This window comes from Macaca nemestrina, chromosome 10, assembly GCF_043159975.1.
Source record: "Macaca nemestrina isolate mMacNem1 chromosome 10, mMacNem.hap1, whole genome shotgun sequence".
Classification (NCBI taxonomy): domain Eukaryota; kingdom Metazoa; phylum Chordata; class Mammalia; order Primates; family Cercopithecidae; genus Macaca; species Macaca nemestrina.
The window spans coordinates 108469852-108492172 of record NC_092134.1 but is presented as its reverse complement, the minus strand read 5'-3'; the positions used below and the strand labels follow the sequence as shown (position 1 = coordinate 108492172).

Genomic DNA, 22321 nt, shown 5'->3' with positions numbered 1-22321 from the left:
ATGTAAAAAGACCAAATCTACATCTGACTGGGGTGCCTGAAAGTGATGGGGAAAATGGAACCAAGTTGGAAAACACTCTTCAGGATATCATCCATGAGAACTTCCCCAACCTAGTAGGGCAGGCCAACATTCAAATTCAGGAAATACAGAGAACGCCACAAAGATACTCCTCGAGAAGAGCAACTCCAAGACACATAATTGCCAGATTCACCAAAGTTGAAATGAAGGAAAAAATCTTAAGGGCAGCCAGAGAGAAAGGTCGGGTTACTCACAAAGGGAAGCCCATCAGACTAACAGCAGATCTCTCGGCAGAAACTCTACAAGACAGAAGAGAGTGGGGGCCAATATTGAACATTCTTAAAGAAAAGAATTTTCAACCCAGAATTTCATATCCAGCCAAACTAAGTTTCATAAGTGAAGGAGAAATAAAATCCTTTACAGATAAGCAAATGCTTAGAGATTTTATCACCACCAGGCCTGCCTTACAAGAGACCATGAAGGAAGCACTAAACATGGAAAGCAACAACCAGTACCAGCCATTGCAAAAACATGCCAAAATGTAAAGACCATCGAGGCTAGGAAGAAACTGCATCAACTAACGAGCAAAATAACCAGTTAATATCATAATGGCGGGATCAAGTTCACACACAACAATATTAACCTTAAATGTAATGGACTAAATGCTCCAATTAAAAGACACAGACTGGCAAACTGGATAAGGAGTCAAGACCCATCAGTCTGCTGTATTCAGGAGACCCATCTCACATGCAGAGACATACATAGGCTCAAAATAAAGAGATGGAGGAAGATCTACCAAGCAAATAGAGAAAAAAAGAAAGCAGGGGTTGCAATACTAGTCTCTGATAAAACAGACTTTATACCATCAAAGATCAAAAGAGACAAAAAGGCCATTACATAATGGTAAAGGGATCAATTCAACAGGAAGAGCTAACTATCCTAAATATATATGCACCCAATACAGGAGCACCCAGATTCATAAAGCAAGTCCTTAGAGACTTACAAGGAGACTTAGACTATCATACAATAATAACGGGAGACTTCAACACCACACTGTCAACATTAGACAGATCAACGAGACAGAAAGTTAGCAAGGATATCCAGGAATTGAACTCAGCTCTGCAGCAAGCAGACCTAATAGACATCTATAGAACTCTCCACCCCAAATCAACAGAATATACATTCTACTCAGCACCACATCACACTTATTCCAAAATTGACCACATAATTGGAAGTAAAGCACTCCTCAGCAAATGTACAAGAACAGAAATTATAACAAACTGTCTCTCAGACCACAGTGCAATCAAACTAGAACTCAGGACTGAGAAACTCAATCAAAACCACTCAACTACGTGGAAACTGAATAATCTGCTCCTGAATGACTACTGGGTACATAATGAAATGAAGGCAGAAATAAAGATGTTCTTTGAAACCAATGAGAACAAAGATACAACACACCAGAATCTCTGGGACACATTTAAAGCAGTGTGTAGAGGGAAATTTATAGCACTAAATGCCCACAAGAGAAAGCTGGAAAGATCTACAATTGACACTCTAACATCACAATTAAAAGAACTAGAGAAGCAAGAGCAAACACATTCAAAAGCTAGCAGAAGGCAAGAAATAACTAAGATCAGAGCAGAACTGAAGGAGATAGAGACACAAAAAACCCTCCAAAAAATCAATGAATCCAGGAGTTGGTTTTTTGAAAAGATCAACAAAATTGATAGACCACTAGCAAGACTAATGAAGAAAAGAGAGAAGAGTCAAATAGATGCAATAAAAAATGATAAAGGGGATATCACCACCGACCCCACAGAAATACAAACTACCATCAGAGAATACTATAAACACTTCTATGCAAATAAACTAGAAAATCTAGAAGAAATGGATAATTTCCTGGACACTTACACTCTCCCAAAACTAAACCAGGAAGAAGCTGAATTCCTGAATAGACCAATAGCAGACTCTGAAATTGAGGCAATAATTAATAGCCTACCAACCAAAAAAAGTCTAGGACCAGATGGATTCACAGCTGAATTCTACCAGAGGTACAAGGAGGAGCTGGTACCATTCCTTCTCAAACTCTTCCAATCAATAGAAAAAGAGGGAATCCTCCCTAACTCATTTTATGAGGCCAACATCATCCTGATACCAAAGCCTGGCAGAGACACAACAAAAAAAGAGAATTTTAGTCCAATATCCCTGATGAACATTGATGCAAAAATCCTCAATAAAATACTGGCAAACGGGATCCAGCAGCACATCAAAAAGCTTATCCACCATGATCAAGTGGGCTTCATCCCTGGGAGGCAAGGCTGGTTCAACATACACAAATCAATAAACGTAATCCAGCATATAAACAAAACGAAAGACAAAAACCACATGATTATCTCAATAGATGCAGAAAAGGCCTTTGACAAAATTCAACAGCCCTTCATGCTAAAAACTCTCAATAAATTCGGTATTGATGGAACGTATCTCAAAATAATAAGAGCTATTTATGACAAACCCACAGCCAATATCATACTGAATGGGCAAAAACTGGAAACATTACCTTTGAAAACTAGCACAAGACAGGGATGCCCTCTCCCACCACTCTTATTCCACATTGTGTTGGAAGTTCCGGCTAGGGCAATCAGGCAAGAGAAAGAAATCAAGGGTACTCAGTTAGGAAAAGAAGAAGTCAAATTGTCCCTCTTTGCAGATGACATGATTGTATGTCTAGAAAACCCCATTGTCTCAGCTCAAAATCTCCTTAAGCTGATAAGAAACTTCAGCAAAGTCTTAGGATACAAAATAAATGTGCAAAAATTACAAGCATTCTTATACACCAGTAACAGACAAACAGAGAGCCAAATCATGAAGGAACGTCCATTCACAATTGTTTCAAAGAGAATAAAATATCTAGGAATCCAACTTACAAGGGATGTAAAGGACCTCTTCAAGGAGAACTACAAACCACTGCTCAGTTAAATCAAAGAGGACACAAGCAAATGGAAGAACATACCATGCTCATGGATAGGAAGAATCAATATCGTGAAAATGGCCATACTGCCCAAGGTAATTTACAGATTCAATGCCATCCCCATCAAGCTACCAATGAGTTTCTTCACAGAATTGGAAAAAACTGCTTTAAAGTTCACATGGAACCGAAAAAGAGCCCACATTGCCAAGACAATCCTAAGTCAAAAGAACGAAGCTGGAGGCATCACGCTATCTGACTTCAAACTATACTACAAGGCTACAGTAACCAAAACAGCATGGTACTGGTACCAAAACAGAGATATAGACCAATGGAACAGAACAGAGTCCTCAGAAATAATACCACACATCTACAGCCATCTGATCTTTGACAAACCTGAGAAAAACAAGAATTGGGAAAGGATTCCCTATTTAATAAATGGTGCTGGGATAATTGGCTAGCCTTAAGTAGAAAGCTGAAACTAGATCCTTTCCTTACTCCTTATACAAAAATTAATTCAAGACGGATTAGAGACTTAAATGTTAGACTTAATATCCTAGAAGAAAACCTAGGTAATACCATTCAGGACATAGGCATGGGCAATGACTTCATGTCTAAAACACCAAAAGCAACAGCCACAAAAGCCAAAATTGACAAATGGGATCTAATTAAACCAAAGAGCTTCTGCACAGCAAAAGAAACTACCATCAGAGTGAACAGGCAACCTACACAATGGGAGAAAATTTTTGCAATCTACTCATCTGACAAAGGGCTAATATCCAGAACCTACAAAGAACTCAAACAAATTTACAAGAAAAAAACAAACAACCCCATCAAAAAGTGGGCAAAGGATATGAACAGACATTTCTCAAAAGAAGACATTCATACAGCCAACAGACACATGAAAAAATGTTCATCATCACTGGCCATCAGAGAAATGCAAATCAAAACCACAATGAGATACCATCTCACACCAGTTAGAATGGCAGTCATTAAAAAGTCAGGAAACAACAGGTGCTGGAGAGGATGTGGAGTAATAGGAACACTTTTACACTGTTAGTGGGATTGTAAACTAGTTCAACCATTATGGAAAACAGTATGGCGATTCCTCAAGGATCTAGAACTAGAAATACCATATGACCCAGCCATTCCATTACTGGGTATATACCCAAAGGATTATAAATCATGCTGCTGTAAAGACACGTGCAGACGTATGTTTATATGGCACTATTCACAATAGCAAAGACTTGGAATCAACCCAAATGTCCATCAGTGACAGACTGGATTAAGAAAATGTGGCACATATACACCATGAATACTATGCAGGAATACACCAGGAATACTATGCAGCCATAAAAAAGGATGAGTTTGTATCCTTTGTAGGGACATGGATGCAGCTGGAAACCATCATTCTCAGCAAACTGTTGCAAGAACATAAAACCAAACACCGCATGTTCTCACTCATAGGTAGGAACTGAACAATGAGATCACTTGGACTTGGGAAGGGGAACATCTCACACTGGGGCCTATCATGGGGAGGGGGGAGGCAGGAGGGATTGCACTGGGAGTTATACCTGATGTAAATCATGAGTTGATGGGTGCTGACGAGTTGATGGGTGCAGCACACCAACATGGCACAAGTATACATATGTAACAATCCTGCACGTTATGCACATGTATCCTAGAACTTAAAGTATAATAATAATAATAATAATAAAAGAAAATCTTCACAACGTATACATCTAGCAAAGGACTAATATGCAGAATCTACAAATAACTCAAAGAAATCAGCAAGGAAAAAACAAACAATCCCATCAAAATTGGGCTAAGGACTTGAATAGGTAGTTCTCTAAAGATATACACATGGCCAACAAGTATATGGAAAAATGCTCAACATCACTAATTACCAGGGAAATGCAAATCAAAACCATAATATGATACTACCTCAGCTCTGTAAGAATGATTATAATCAAAACATCATAAAATAATAGATGGCATGGATGTAACGAAATGAGAACACTTTTACAATGTTGGTAGGAATGTAAACTAGTACAACCACTATGGAAAACAGTGTGGAGATTCCTTAAAGGACTAAAAGTAGATCTACCATTTGATCCAGCATTCCCACTACTAGGTATCTAATCAGAGGAAAATAAGTCATTATATGAAAAGATACATGCATAAGCATGTTTTTAGTAGCACAATTTACAATTGCAAAAATATGGAACCAGGCCAAATGCCCATCAATCAATGAGTGGATAATGAAAACGTGGTATGTATATACCATGGAATACTACTCAGCTGTAAAAAGGAACAAAATAATGGCATTCACATCAACCGGGATGGAATTGGAGACTATTATTCTAAGTGAAGCAACCCAGGAATGGGGAAACGAACATCGTATGTTCTCACCTTGTAAGTGGGAGAAAAACTTTGAGGATGCAAAGGCATAAGAATGATAAAATGAACTTTGGGGACTGGGGGGAAAGGATGGGAGTGGGTTGAGGGATAAAAGACACATTGGGTACAGTGTACACTGCTTGTGTGATGGATGCACCAAAATCTTGGAAATCACCACTAGAGAAATTCATGTGACCAAACACCACCTGGTCCTCAAAAACCTGTTGAAATAAAAATAAATTTAAAAAGCCCTACTTACATCAGGGGTTGTTAGATTTTGTGCCTGGAGTTGTTTAACTTTGTGCAGTTTGTATTATGGTTTTCAGGTTTACCATGGGGATATATGTGTTAATTGCACAGAAAACCTGTATATGTAATTGTTTGTGCTCTATCAAGGGGAGCTGTAGGCTTCATAATTATTTTAATTGAATATTACTGCTCCCTTTGTGCTACTTTGTTTGTATTAATGAAGATTTGAGTAATTAGATTTAGAAGAACATAGCATGTTTGCTTGTCTGCATATGAAATTTCAGTGATGTGTTCTTAAATGGATTGAGAATAATACTGAAATGCTGAAATCTTGTGATATATCAGTGGAATGTCTACGGGCTTTTAGTAGATAAAGGAAGAATAAAAGCCTGCACTCTTTTCTTTCTTTGCATAATATATACACATATATATGTATGTATATATGATCCAGATACACATGGTGTATGTATTCTAATATTTAGAAAGAAATACAGACAACCCTGTATTCCTTATGATAGTCCAACTTATGACAGTTTAACTTACGATATTTTTTTACTTCTGGTGGGTTTATTGGGGTATTAAATACATTTTTGACTTATGATATTTTCAACTTGCAATGGGCTTGTAGGGATGTAATCCAATCATAAGTCAAGGAGCATCTGCATATGTATATTTCTATATTTTAAAAAGCATATTGTTCTTTGATAAGCTCTGATGTAACACATATCCAATTACACTCTATGATCTCCTGGAAAATACTAGTTATATTTAAAACAATATTTTATTATACAAACAATACATTTCAGAGTTGGTTAGCTCTACTTCAAAAAAATGCAAAACTAAAAAAAATTGGGTATATGAAAACAATGGTTAATAAAGAGTGATTAAATCTCTAATTCCAGCTGCTTATACACCTAGCTAAATCATTCACTCGTGTATTAGTCAGTCAGTCATTTATCCATTTGGAGAATGATAGTAATAACTATATACACTTTCTGGATTTCTTTTTCTTTTTCTTTTCATGTCCTTGTTGTTTTATATGTATATAAATTTATTCTTTAGTTCAAAACTTGTCAAATCTTGTTGGAAACATGCAGGACGTGAAAAAAGCAGAGCAAAGTATAAAAGTATAAAATTTCCCATTTATTAATTCAATTTTGTAAAGTATGCTGGAAAAGATAGAAAAGAGGGAGGAGTCATAGAGCCCATTGTTAGTGAGATTATGCTTTTATAAAGGCAAAATCCTTAAATTGTTACAGACAAAATTCTAATATGCATTGTCAGCACATCATATTTTTACTTTAATCATTAAGATGATAACTAACAGAATAACAGAGGGTTGAAATGGATTTTAAAAACTAGGATGATAAAACTAATAAAAAAATGCTGAAATAATATTTCTAAATTAGATACAAAAGTGAATTACACCCTGTAGTATGATAAAAGTTTTTTGTTTTGTTTTTTTTTTGGAGTGTTTTCTCTCCTGCATGTCAAGAACTGTGAAGTGTCTAATATATTACCCTACATTTACACTGTCATATTCACCTGTCATATTATGTTTGCAGAAGATATAAGAGCCCTGGGTCAAAGAGAAAGGAGTTTATTACTATGGAAGAATAGGCAATATAAGCATCAGCATATTTTCATCAATTCCCTTATGCCCCCAAGTTTTATAGGACCCAGAGAGATGCTGGACAAATAGTGGATTATGTTAAAGAAGTATGCTGAACTTAGGAAACCCAAATCTTTTATAATCGGTGGTAAGAAGGCCTATCATTTTACTACAGAGGGAACAATTATCTTTATTATATTAAAGAGTAAGCATAAGCAAACCTATTCTTTCCTCTGGAGAGTGGTACAATCTTCCAGAGGCTGTTCATGTTGTATTCATGAAAAGATAGTCCTGAAAAAGGAAGAGCAATACCTCACTCACAATCTATGTGAAAAGTAAAAGAGAAATAGAGGTTTGTTCTTTTCTACACTATCTTGACTTCTGGCAAATTTTCCCCTGAGGATGCCACTCTGTTGGTGACTGTGATTAGTCTGGCAGAGGCTGGTAATTAGTGTATCTAATTGGTCTTATACAAGCATTTAATTAAGGCTACTACCAATAGGATTCAAATCAGTGGCTGTTGACCTTCCGTGTTGAGCTTAACAATGCTTCCCAGGGTCCAAGAACCAACAGAAATAAAAGTCATAAACCATTACAGTCTATCTTAGAAGGCCATGTGGCTTTCTTCTTAAGTTTCTGTATTGATGGCTCCAGTTGACCTGGGACATTAATACAGTTACAAAAGCAATTGCACAGACCTCATCTTGGTTTGCACCTATCTATCCATAAAAACCCTGGCCAATAAATTGAGCTGACCTGATGACTTCTAGGACTAAAGTGGTATCATTGACCACTTCAGCTAAAGTGAGAAACAAATTTCATACCACTGTTTCTAATCTAATGACCACAGTATAGGGACAACTGCTTACAGAGTGTGCAAAAATAACAAGTCAATTATCCCTCCAGCTAGCTCCAATTACCCAGGTAGCTCCTCCAAGTAACCATGTGTAGTTTCATTTTAGAGAGATTGCTATGGTCATCTAAGGACTACATTATAATCCATTGCTGGTGTTTTCTTTAACACTGGAAAATCTCTTATGACCACCGCTAAGGTGCAAGTTGCAGTGTTTTTGGGAGAGAGGGAAGTTAATGTCTGGCTTTCAAACAAGAAGTACCGTCCCAAGGGTGTATGTGGTACCACTAGAAACAAAGGTTTGCTAACAATTGTTGGTAACCTCCAAGTAGAACCTACATCAGTAGGGGCAGAATTTTATAGTGTCTTCAACATGACCTCTTGGCCAGCTGATTAACTGTAAGATTCTTAATTCAATTTGAATAATTGAGTCTAGTCCTGATTTTTGGAAGGATTTCCTGAGGGCACTCAGCCCAAACTGTCATATATATTTGTGCCACCAGCTGGGTGGCATTTGTCCAACCCATGAGTGGTTGAGTAGTGGCTATGGGAATGGGAATAGAGAAGACATCTGGAGATACTGATAGGTTTTGCCTGAGAGGTTCAGGAGTTGGGGTCATCCTCTGGTGTTTGGCAGATTTCTTGGAAGGATTAAGGGAAACGGCTATCATAAAATAGCATCAGTGGGGTTGAGAGTTGTGAGTAGACAGACCCATGAATCAATTAAATTCTAGACACATAATGGTTTAGGAGAGAAACATCATGTTTTTAGTAACGACGGTGGCTACAAGATGTTTTGATGAAAGATCGTTAATGCCCTACTTGCTCCATACCTCCAAGATGTAAAATACTATTTTTCTCATGTGGGTTGTTTGTTTCCTCCACTATTACTAAACAAACAAACAAGTAAGTATGTCCAAATTCAGTAGCTATAATTTTACTTCTTCCAGTCATCTTCAATTTGCAACCAGATACGGAGGGAATGTGTGTGTGAGTTAAAGGACATTTTTATAAAATTTATGGAAACTCACTATATCATTTATCTTATTTTGCTTGAGCCAATACAGGGAGACTCAGTGAGCATTGTACTCAACATCATAGTGATTATTTTTATGATGTGGGATCATGTCAGTCCAACCAGAGAATGCAGGTGGCTCAACTAGAATTAAATTGGAATTCTCTGGGCCCCCTTAAAGTGTATAACAAGAAGACCAGCTTCAGTTTGTCATTAGAGAAAAACAAGTATCATGCTAAAAAATAATCAAGACACAATCTTACAATCTCAAAATAGGTCTATATAATTCTTCAATACTTTCATCCCATTCATTACCCAGAAAGTCTCTAAGAAGAGGTGATTCTTTTCTAGGGACAGCTGTAATTAGTGATTAAAGTGTCTTGTCAGGATGTATGGACCAGGAGACACTGAGGGAGATAGAATCATAAACTTTTAGAGTCAATTTTTGATAAGGCTGTATACATGCTCAAAAACATCAGATGCCTATTGATGGCAGTGAATTGAGGGTCCATTGAATACTTTGACTTTTAGCCACTTGTCAAGTTTTTATTTTGTAATAAAAAGTGTACCATTATCAGTCCTAATCATCTGGAGAGCCAAACCTATGACACAGATTAGTTCCAATGGTCATAACTGTGTGGCCAGAGTTAAGTGATTAGTTGAGAAGTGCAAAACATAACAAGAAAAAGTGTCAGTTTGCAATGAGGCATCACCAATAGCTCTGAGAGAGAATCAAAGCGTTGTTAAATTCAATCTGCTAGCAGTAGATGGGAGTAACACTCCATGCAGCGTGACATCTCTCATTAGGAGACAAATGTTTTAAAGAGGAAGTTGCAAGGGAAATTAGAAAATAAGGTGAAAGAAAATGAAAACATAACATTCCAAACTTATTGGATGTAGAGACAGTAGTACTGAGAGGGAAGTTTATATCTGTTAATGTCTATATTAAAAAAGGAGAAAGTTTAGGTTATTTTGAGATAACCTAAACTCCCACCTTAAACTCCCTCCTTCCTTCTATTTGCTTTGTGGAGTTGGAGTAGATTTCTGTTGGGGCAGACCCTGTGGGGTTATTCACACCACAGGATGACCCCAACTGCCAAAGCAAATAGAAGGAATAGAAGGAAGGATATAACAAAGATGAGAGTGGAAATTGATGAAATAGAGACTGAAAACAAAGATGATATTTAAAAACCCAAAAGTCAATTCTTTAAAATATCTACAAAATTGACAAAACTTTATTTAGGCTGATCAAGAAAAAAGATAAAGCAGACTCACATCAGGAAGGAAAGAGGGTACATAACTATTGACCTTAGAGAACTAATGGTGGCAGTGCATATACTAAAACTGGAATGATACAGAGAAGGTTAGCATGGCCCATGCACAAGGATGACATGCAAATTCTTGACCATTTTATATAGTTACATAATGGTAAAGGGTTCGATTCCCTAAGAAGACCTCACTATCGTAAATATATATGGACCTAATAAAGGAGCACCCAGATTCATAAAGCAAGTTCTTAAAGATCTTCAAAGAGACTTAGATTCCCACACAATAATAGTGGGAGACTTCAATACCCTGCTTCAATCAGGCAGACCATCAAGTCAGAAAATTAACAAAAATGTTAAAGAGCTGAATTCAACACTGGACTAAACGGACCTGATAGACATCTACAGAACTCACCACCCCAAAACAACAGAATATACATTCTCCTCATTGCCACATGGCACATACTGTAAAATTGACTACACAATTGGATATAAAACAATCCTTGGCAAATGCAAAAGAACCAAAATCACACCAACCACTTTCTAGGACCACAGTACAATAAAAATAGAATTCAAGACTGAGAAAATTGCTCAAAAGCATACAATTACATGGAAGTTAGACAACCTGCTCCTGAATGACATTTGGGTAAACAATGAAATTAAAGTGGAAATCAAGAAGCTCTTTGAAAGTAATAAGAACAAAATACAACATACCAGAATCTCTGGGATGCAGCTAAGACAGTGTCAAGAGGGAAATTTATAGCACCAACTGTCCATATCAAATAGTTAGAAAGATCTCAAATTAACACCATAACATCGCGACTAAAAAAACTAGAGATGCAAGGCAAACCAATCCCAAAACTAGCAGAACAAGATATAGAACCAAAATCAGAGCTGAACTGAAGGAGATTGAGGTGTGAAAAACTATTCAAAAGATCAATGAATCAAAGGAGATGATCCTTTAAAAGATTTAATAAGATAGATAGACCACTAGTTAGACTAATGAAGAATAAAATAGATATCCAAATAAACACAATCAGAAATACAAAGGGGAAATTATCACTGACCCCACAGAAATAAAAATAACAATTGGAAACTATAATAAACACCTCTATGCACAGAAATTAGAAAACCTAGAAGAAATGTATAAATTCCTGGACATATACATCCTCCCAAGACTGAAGAAGGAAGAACTTGAATGCCTTAACAGATGAGTAACATGCTCCAAAATTGAATCAGTGATAAATAGCCCACCACCACCACCAACAACAAAAAAAGCCCATGACCAGACAGCATCAGGGCTGAATTTTACCAGATGTACTAAGAAGAGTTGGTACCATTCCTATGGAAAATATTCCAGAAAAATGAGGAGGGATTCCTTTTCAACTCATTTGATGAGGCTAGCATCACCCTGATACCAAAACCTTGCAGAAATACATCAAAAAAACGAAAGCTTCAGGCCAATATCCTTGATGAACATCAATACAAAAATCTTCAATAAAATACGAGCAAACCAAATCTAGCAGCATATCAAAAAGCTAATCTACCACAATCAAGTAGGCTTTATCCCTGGGATGCAAGGTTGGCTTAACATATGCAAATCAATAAACATGATTCATCACATAAACAGAACTAAAGACAAAAACCACATGATTATCTCAATAGATGCAGAAAAGGCTTTTGATAAAATTCAACATCGCTTCATGTTAAAAACTCTCAAAAAAACTAGGTATTCAAGGAACATACCTCAAAATAATAAGACCAAATATATGACAAACAGAAAACCATCATACTGAATGGCCAAAAGCTGGAAGCATTCCCCTTGAAAACAGGCACAAGACAGGGATGCCCTCTCTCACCACTCCTATTCAACATAGTATTGGAAGTCCTGGCCAGGGCAGTCAGGCTAGAAAGAGAAACAAAGAGCCTCCAAATAAGAATACAGAAAGCCAAACTACCTTTGTTTGAAGATGAAATGATCCTATATCTAGGAGACCCCATAGTCTTGGCCCAAATACTCCTTAAGCTGATAACTTCAGCAAAGTTTCAGAATGCAGAATCAACACACAAAACTCACGACCATTCCGTACACCAATAGCAGCAAAGTTGAGAGCCAAATTAAGAACACAATCCCATTTACAATTCCTACAAAAAGAATAAAATACCTAGGAATACAGTTAAGCAGGGAGGTGAAAGATTTCTGTAATGAGAATTACAAAGCACTGCTCAAAGAAATCAGAGATGACACAAACAAATGGAAAAAAAATCCATGCTCATGAATAGGGAAAGTCAATATCATTAAAATGGTCATATAGCCTAAAGCATTTTATAGATTCAGTGCTATTCTTATCAGACTACCAATGACATGTTAACAGAACTAGAAAGAACTATTTAAAATTTCAAATGGAATCACAAAAGGGTCCAAGTAGCCAAGGCAATCCTAAGCAAAAAGAACAAAGCGGGAAGCATCATGCTATCACAGTAATCAAACCAGCATGATACTGATACAAAAACAGACATATAGACCAGTGGAACAGGACAGAGAGCCCATAAATATGGCTGCACACATACAACCATCTGATCTTTGATGAATCTGACAAAAACAAGCAATGGGGAAAAAAAATCCCTATTTAATAAATGATGCTGAGACAACTGGCTAGCCATATTGCAGAAGACTGAAACTGGGCTCCTTCTTTGCACCATAGACAAAAATCAACTTAAAAGTCTTTTCACCATAGACAAAAAGTCCTTGCACCATAGATAAAAAGTCTTTGCACCATAGACAAAAATCAACTTAAGATGGATTAAGGACTTAAATGTAGAATGAAAAACTATAAAAACCCTGGAAAACAACCTACACAATACCATTCTGGACATAAGAAATTGCAAAATTTTCATGATGAAGACTCCCAAGAGCAATAGCAACAAAAGCAGAAATTGACAAATGGGATCTAATGAAACTAAAGAGCTTCTGCACAGAAAAGAAAACTATCAACAGAGTACACAGACAATCTACAGAATGGGAGAAGACGTTTGCAAACTATGCATCCGACAAAGGTCTAACATCTAGTATCTATAAGGAATTTAAACAAATTTACAAGAAAAAAAAGTCTATTAAGAAGTGGGCAAAGGACATGAACAGACAGTTTTCAAAAGAAGACGTATATGCAGCCAAAAAGCATAATAAAAAAAAGCTCAACATCACTGATCATTAAATAAATGCAAATAAAAATCACAGTGATATACTATCTCTAATCAGTTAGAATGGCTATTATTAAAATGTCAAAAAACAACTGATGCTGGCGAGGTTACAGAGAAAAGGGAATGTTTACACACTGTTAGTGAGAGTGTAAACTAGTTCAACCACTGTGGAAAGAAGTGTGACAATTCCTCAAAAAGCTGAAAACAGATCTACCATTTGACCCAGCAATCCCATTACTGGGTATGTACCTAAAGGAATTTAAATTGTTCTAGTATGTAAACATCCACACATATGTTCATTACAGCACTATTCGCAATACCAAAGACATGGAATGAACCCAATCACCTGTCAATGGAAGACTGGATAAAGGAAATATGGTACTTGTACACCACGGAATACTATGCAGCCATAAGAAAGAATGAGGTTATGTCCTTTGCAGGAACATGGATGGAGCTAGGCCATTATCCTTAGCAAACTAATGTAGGAGCAGAAAATGAAATACCACATGTTGTAACTTATAAGTGGGAACTAAATGATGATAACACATGGACACATAGAGGGGAACAACAGACACTGAGGCCTACCTAACATTGGAGGGTGGGAAGATAGAGAGAAACAGGAAAAATAACTATTGCGTGTTAGACTTAGTTCTTGGGTGATGAAATAATCTGTACATAAACCCCTGTGACATGAGTTTACCTATATAACAAACCTGCACATGTGCCCCTGACCCTAAAATAAAAGTTAAAAAACAAAAAAGAAAGACTGGATTACAAAGGAATTATATGAACAGTTTTAGGCCAATGAATTAGATAACCCAGATGAAATGGAAAATTTTAGTAAGATACAAACTACCAAAACTGAGCCAAGAAGAAATAGAAAATTTCAGTAGACCTGTAAGAAGTAAGGAGATTCAATTTGTAACTAAAACTCTTCTAACAAAGAAAAGCCAAGACCAAAAGATCCCAGTCATAAATTCTACCAAATATTTAAAAAGGAATTAGCACCAATATTTTACAAACTCTTCCAAATAATAGAAGATAAGGAGGTAACACTTTCCAACTTATTCCAGGAGGCCAGTATTACCTTGTTACAAAACCTAGACAAAGACATGGGAGAGGGGAGCAAAAAGTTACAGATCAAAATATCTCTTATCAATAGCTAGCAACAACCCTTAAAAAGTATTAGCACCAAATCTAGCAACATATGAAAAGGACTATAGGCCAGGCGCAGTGGCTCATGCCTGTAATCCCAGGACTTTGGGAGGCCAAGGCGGGTGAATCACAAGGTCAGGAGTTCGGGACCAGTCTGGCCAACATGGTGATACCCCATCTCTACTAAAAATACAAAAAATTAGCTGGGTGTAGTGGTGGGCACCTGTAATCCCAGCTATTCGGGAGGCTGAGGCAGGAGAATCACTTGAACCTGGAAGGTGGAGGTTGCAGTGAGCCGAGATTGTGCCACTGCACTCCAGCCCTGGTGACAGAGTGAGACTCCGTCTCAAAAAGAAAAAAAAAAGGATTATAAATCATGACCAAGTGGAATTGATTTTAGGAATTCAAGGCTTATTTAACACATGAAAACCAATTAATATAATACACTATATTAGTAGAATAAAGGACAGAAAGCACATCATCTCAGTAGAGACAGAAAAAGCATTTGACAACATCCAACATTTCTTACAAAAATGGATCAAATACCTAAATGTAAGAGGTAAAATTATAAAACTCTTAGCAGAAAACTTAGATGTAAATATTTATGGCCTTAGATTGAGAAAGACTCAGATATGACACTTAAAGTATGAGCAACATATGAAAAAATAGATACCTTTTTAAATTTTATTAAAATTAAAAACTTCTGCGCTTCAAAGTTTACTATCAAGGATGTGAAAAGGCAGCTACATAATGGGGGAAAATATTTGCAAGATTTAAATGTCTCATAAGGATCTTGTATTCAGAATGTATAAAGAACTCATGAAAGTAAATAAGAAAAATAAAATAAACTAATTAAAAATGGGCAAGGGGTTTGAATAGACATTTCTTCAAAATGATTATAGAAATGTCCAACAAACGCATGAAAAGATGCTCAACATTACTATTCATTAGGTAAATGCAAATCAAAACCACAAAGAGATACCACTTCAAACTCACAAAGTAATGAAAAATAATAACAAACAAAAACCTGGAAAATAACAAATGTTGGTGAGGATGTAGAGAAATGTAAGAATAGTGTTCAGGTCAAATAATTTGCAACAATGTTTGAAGTTCACAAATACTAATAGTTCTTTTTTTTAAAAAAATTACATTTTAATACAATTAAATACATATATTTGCATTTTTATACCTTAAATATTTCTGAAAATAAGGAAAATAAATCTGACTCATGAAGCCAGTATAGAAATTTAAATTATTCAAATTAATTAAGTATTCCATGAGAAAACAAACAAAATTTTATATAAAATGAAATGCCATGGCGGTAATGTTCTATACTTTGATAAATCAGAAGGAAGACATTTAATTGTGTTTTTAAACCCAAATAATCAAACCAGTCTGATTTATTCAATGATTCACTTTGATTAGAAACATTACATAAACCTGGATCCAGATATAATTCTGCATTTATTTACCAAATATTTTAATGTGCTCCACAGTTATTTTATTGTATATTTTTGTTTATTAATTGTTAGCTTAATCTTCCTTTGCATTAGTCTTCCTTCCTTTTGGTGATAGAGCTATTTGAATCAGATGTTTCTACGGTCCTAACCAAAGAGAGTTCTGTGGTCAATTAATCTCTCATAGTTCACCTAAAACGCAGTCCACAGATGCTAAAGGCTACTATTACAAACAGGCCTTTCTAAATGACTTATTACTTTCCCCATATGAGGAGAAGGAAAGGTTTTCCTCACTTACAAAGGCACAGAGAATTGGCAGCATCAATGTGACAACTTCAGTCATGGGTCGAAAGCAAATACAAAAGAACACTGAATTGAAAACAGGAATGCAAAAATGTGAGGTAAGATTTGCTGCCCAGAATGTCAACCAAAAGAAGAAATTGTAGTTATTTAGACCTGAACTTTTTAATCATGCTCATTTTTACTTTTATTGAATGTGAGTGATGCAAACTATTCAATTGTCAGTAATATAGTAACTAAAATCTGAAGGCAAAGTTCAAGTGAAAATGTTTATACCATTGATATCAGTTCTAATTTTGAATATTAAGAAGTACAAACTTTTTATTAATAGAAACTTGTTTTCCCCCCACTTATCTAAAAAATGTTGGAAAACATCTTGTATATGTAAATAGTGTTGGTTTAAAGGAGGACCAAATGATTAGACATGCAGGACAATTACTTGTCTCTGTCCAGCTAAGAAAACATTCTACAACATTCTGAAAGCTTTATTAGCTACTTTAGTTATTATTTCCAGAATGACTGTGCTTGAGTCTTTCATTCAATCTGAACATTCTGGATGCTACGTTGGTGTGTTGATTTCTATGCCTGTGTGGTGATAGAGGATGTGTTTTTTGCCACTTTCTTAAGCATGAAATTTCTTTTCTGATTGGACAGAAATGTAGACACCAAAATATTTTCTATGTCACATTGTTAAAAAACCTTCCTCTAACTCCAAAGGTGGATCAAAGGTATTATTCAAATGCTTTATGGCATACGCCACTGAAAGTTCCACACATTGCAAAATGAGGATAAGCTTTTATATTATTAAACTAAACTTACCAATATGGAAAATAAAACAGACTGTAGTGACCTATTGGATCCTAAGGAACTGGAGTTCAAAGTTAACAAAATTTATAAATTCCCTATGTAATCAGTTATATAGAAGAGCTTTTTGAGCAGTGCTAACTTCTACATTACAGCATTAAAGAAACAACTTTAAACATAATATGATCACTGATACACTTGTTACTGTGTTTGAAAATATATAAGAACTATGGATCATGGGCTCCATACCTTCTTTCTCAGCAATATAAACTTGTTTACATAGCATCATAGCTCAGTTGCTGAAAGTCACTTAAAATGTAGGAATAGTGGCTTTTAAGGATTACACAAACTTTTCAGTGTATTTCATATCATCTTGAACTAATTTAGTGAAATCTAATTTTTAACGAGGAATAGTATATATTAACCAAATTTGAGAACTACTCTGTGACCCAGAGAAATAAAAGCAAGCTCTTTACTGAAGTCACAGATCTCTACGTCTACACCACATGCTGTGTAACATGGAATTCTATTCATTGGGTTTTCCCTTTTCTCATTTTCTCTTTCATCACTCAAACTGAGATTTCCTTCTCTGCTATTAAATTTATTAAAATTACCTTTCACAATTTAAAATGTGCATTATCTACACAAACCTCAGGAATGACAGCAGTGGCATATTTTACTTTGTTTATGATGCATTCTCAACAAGAACATTTCTCTTTAAGAAGCTGTACTTAAAATAGTATCAAAACATAAACTTTCATAAGATAATAAACAAAACTGGTCAAAGTTCATACTCCCAAGAATAGGAGCGTAATTAAAATTGCTTCTCTAGGCAGTTACCTAATAGTCCACTCTCCTTTGTGGTTCTGTATATAACAGACACACAAATACATATTCAAAAAATGAGAACAAGATTTCGGTTAGAAAAGTATGATGTCTCAGAAACAGCCATGTTGGGGGCAAAATGGTCTGGGAAATTTAGACGATGGTAAGACTGATTCAATACAAGAGGAAAAGTCCATGTTAGATCGGATCAGATATTTTTTCTGCCAAAGTTCTGGATTTAGGTGAATTATATACTATCTCTCATTTAATCCCTACTTCAGTCCTGCATAGTGGTTGCATAGATCTATTTTATGAAAAATAAAACTGAGGCTCAGTGAGACAACATGACTTTTCTAAGATTATATTGGTAGTAAGTAGCAGAACGTGTATTCAAATCTTGGTCTTTGTCTTCAAGGACTGTGCTCTTGGTTACTACACTATCTTACTTTTTGTTGGGTTCCAGGAAATCCCATTAACTGTAGCTCTATGACTACAAAATCTGATTTTCGCATTTTCAGTAAAATTAGTTTGGCTACATTACCTGCTAGTTAGGTCAGAAATTGACCACCAACATGACCCATGGAAACCACGGTGACCTGCATGCATAAGGAAGGCCTCTTGTAATCTTCCCTTTGGGAGATTTTTGGATATTTCATTTGTTTCAAAATGAGTTAGAGGTAAATTAAAAGCATCATAAATCTGGGATCCATATTTGGAGAAGGCCTGGGTTTGACCTCGATGACTCCTTAGTTTCCATCTCCTGGACATCCTAACCTCCATTATGTCACAGGGCCCATGCACATGCTTTTCCAGCTTCCTTTAACAATCTCCTCCCATAGTTTGAGTGGCAAATGTGTTGTCATCCTTCAGGTCTCAGTCGTATGTCATCTCTTTAAACAAGTTTTTCCTCATAATCATATCCAAAGTTACTTGCTATTAAAATTTTTTGCAGTTATCATATATTGTTAAACACAATGCAGTTGAGAATAATTCTATTGAAGTGTCTACTTATTAAATGAAACTTCCATGAGAATGTTATTTACATGGGAGAAGGAATTGCATATCTATATTTTTCAGTACTTTATGCTCATAGCTGTGACAGTACCATGTGCTCAAAAGGATATTTTAATAAACAAATAAGCTATAGACAGAAAAAAATGCTTTGAATTTCAATTTCTTCATTAATAATTTGGGATAATGGCCTCTCCTGTTTGGGGTGATGATTTACCTCCATTTCCTACAAGGTGATTATGAATGTAACAAAGTACATTGTATGTAAGAGCACATTATAAACTTTAGAATATTACTCAAATGTTGAACAAAGCTAAGTGAAATTTATCCTACATATGGTTCCATCGCCTGTTTGGGACTATTCTTGTTTTCTTGGTGTCTTCTCCTTCCAGCATGACATATCCCACTGCCTTCATGTGATTCCTGATTGAGCAAGGCCCCACTGTAGTGCTGCCCTTGTCTTCCCACATTGTGGACTAACCAGTAGGCAGATTTTGACTCGACTCTTTCTTGAAAAACTCACTTATCAGTTCATTTTCCCATTCCCACAATGTTTTGTAAAGTGACTGGTTAGTTGATTTAATATATTTTATGAAATATATCGATAATAGTTTCATGGCTTACCTTTTTCTAGAATTACATTAATTTTAACACGGGTCTTTGGTAAGTGACTTTTGCGGACATTGCAAGCTCCACTGACTGAAGCTAGTAACGTAATTTTGGGTAAGGCTGACAGAGGATGATTCTCTTGAAAATGACTGAACCTGTGACTGTGTAAATTTAATGTGAACTTAGTTTTAGAAAGATACGAAGAATTACTTTTTTTTTTTTTTTTTGAAACGAAGTCTCGCTCTGTCGCCCAGGCTGGAGTGCAGTGGCGCGATCTCGGCTCACTGCAAGCTCCGCCTCCAGGGTTGACGCCATTCTCCTGCCTCAGCCTCCTGAGTAGCTGGGACTACAGGCGCCCGCCACCACGCCTGGCTAATTTGGTTTGTATTTTTAATAGAGACAGGGTTTCACCATGTTAGCCAGAATGGTCTTGATCTCCTGACCTCGTGATCCACCCACCTAGGCCTCCCAAAGTGCTGGGATGACAGGCGTGAGCCACCGTGCCCGGTTGAAGAATTCCTTCTTATCACAACAGATGCCTTTACGATTTAATCAATCAACCCATGATTTGTGGTTTTCGAATGTTATGAATAAAACTGTCATAATACTGAAAAGGCTATGTGTGACAAAGACTCAGGTCTGTAGAAGGTAAGAAGCTTCCTATAGTACAAATACAACTGCCTAGACCTCTGTGGAAAACCTTTTGCTCCTCTGGAATAAAACATTTTCTGAAACAACAATGCCATTTCCCTCCATGACAAATAGAAATGACATCTTTCTAGCTAAATAGTCTCTTTAATATATAGCTGTTTGATCTTAAATTACATTAAGTCCTAGATATTGACCTAGAAGAGGTGAGGAACAGGAGTTGCCATTCCTAAGTGTTATGGACTATTTTTGAAACATACAGCAAGCTTACCCTGAAGTTTTTTGTCTCTAGGCTCTAGAGGAGCTGTTCTATCCTAGAACAGAAGAAAAATTCCACTCAAACTGAGCAGGAGCACAGAAGTAGACAGCTGTTTGTTTGAAAGGTGATATGAATGGTTCATTAATACTACTTCAGTGTTGGAAGAAGAGAACATTCTATTATTTCTATCACGCAGGTTCAATAATTGCAGATGAACAAAATCCAATAAAATTTTACTCTGAAATACCACCCTTTTCTTTGTGGTACTTAAACATTAATTTACAAAGCACATAATGGAAAATAATTGCAGCATCCTCAAGAATAATTTGATGAAAAGTTGCAGATAATGAGATAGATAGCTTTTCACTCTTAAATTATTACTTCAAATTAGATCAGCAGTAACCTGCAGGCAATTCAGATCTTTGTAAAATGAGTCTTCCATCTAATATCCCTTCAAGGCTTTGGTTTTCTAGCAAAACTAATGTTTCTTTTTTATTTCCTTCAGAAAGAAAAAATGAGAATGCATGATGCTATTGGTTGAATTTTATGAATATCTTTTTATTATTTTTTAGTGTATTTGAGCCTTTTTGTCAAGTATTCTTGGAGATTTGAATTTAAAGCAGAATATTTTAGGAGAACATCCTTAGAATTTCACCATTTCAAGCTCAGTTTTTCAAGGGAGTTGCTAGGCTGGCATAGCTAGGACCTCTTTTGACCCCTTGTTCTTGTCTAGTTGCTGTATGTTTTCCTAAAACCACAGGAGTTTTTGTCAGGCTTTTGATTTCTTTGGCTTATATACATGTGGCCTTGTCTGCTTCTATACTTATCCAATGCTAGGACTCTACACACAAATCCTATTTCTACTTTTGGGATGTTTTGTAATTCTGATAATATCGATGTAGATCAATTTTATTGACTTTTTTCTAGGTCCCTTCTGGGTAATTAGAATGTTTGGAAAATATTTGTTAATATTAGTGGTGACATATGTATTTTTAATGTCAGCTTGATTTAGGAATTGCAGACATTCAAGTTACAGCTGAACCTATGACCATGCAATCCTAACCTGAGAAACAAAAAAATTATGTAATTAAGATTCAAAGAAATATGATGTATTTCCTGATCTCAAGCAGTTTGTGAACTAGTCAGAGGACATGTAACAAATGCATGTGCACATACATAAGAAAAGAAAACATGAGTTGAATAACAACACAAAACTAAAAGATTATTAGAATTAATACAATGTTGTTCCAGGTTAATTGCCAAATGAGGAATATAGGCATTAGACCCATAGGTCAGGCATTTGAATATTTCTATGAATCAAGACCAGAGTCTGTGAAAGTTAACAAGGTCTGCCCAAGTTCTCAGTAAGATTTACTAATGGATTGACTGAGATTGACTAATGTGTGAACTATGGGAAAGGCATACGACTTGGTCACTTTTATACTCCTTTGTGGAATAACATGATCTGCCCTAGGAAAAGGAGTGCTTTTGTGAGAGGATTCAAAATCCAGAATCAGTCGTGAGTAAATCACATGTCGATTTTTTTTCTATGTATGGTTTTTGAGTAATTTTAAAAGATTTGTCATTGTTCATATGCACACGTATGTTTATTGCGGCAATATTCACAATAGCAAAGACTTGGAACCAACCCAAATGTCCATCAATGATAGACTGG

At 35.9% G+C, this 22321-nt stretch overlaps 1 non-coding gene across 1 annotated transcript; it reads left to right on the top strand.

Moving 5' to 3' along the window:
* The first annotated feature begins 10426 nt into the window (after nt 1–10426).
* Nucleotides 10427–10533, top strand: LOC112429376 (U6 spliceosomal RNA). The gene has a single exon (XR_003021568.1). It is a non-coding gene; the product is annotated as a U6 spliceosomal RNA (small nuclear RNA).
* Nucleotides 10534–22321: the final 11788 nt, after the last annotated feature.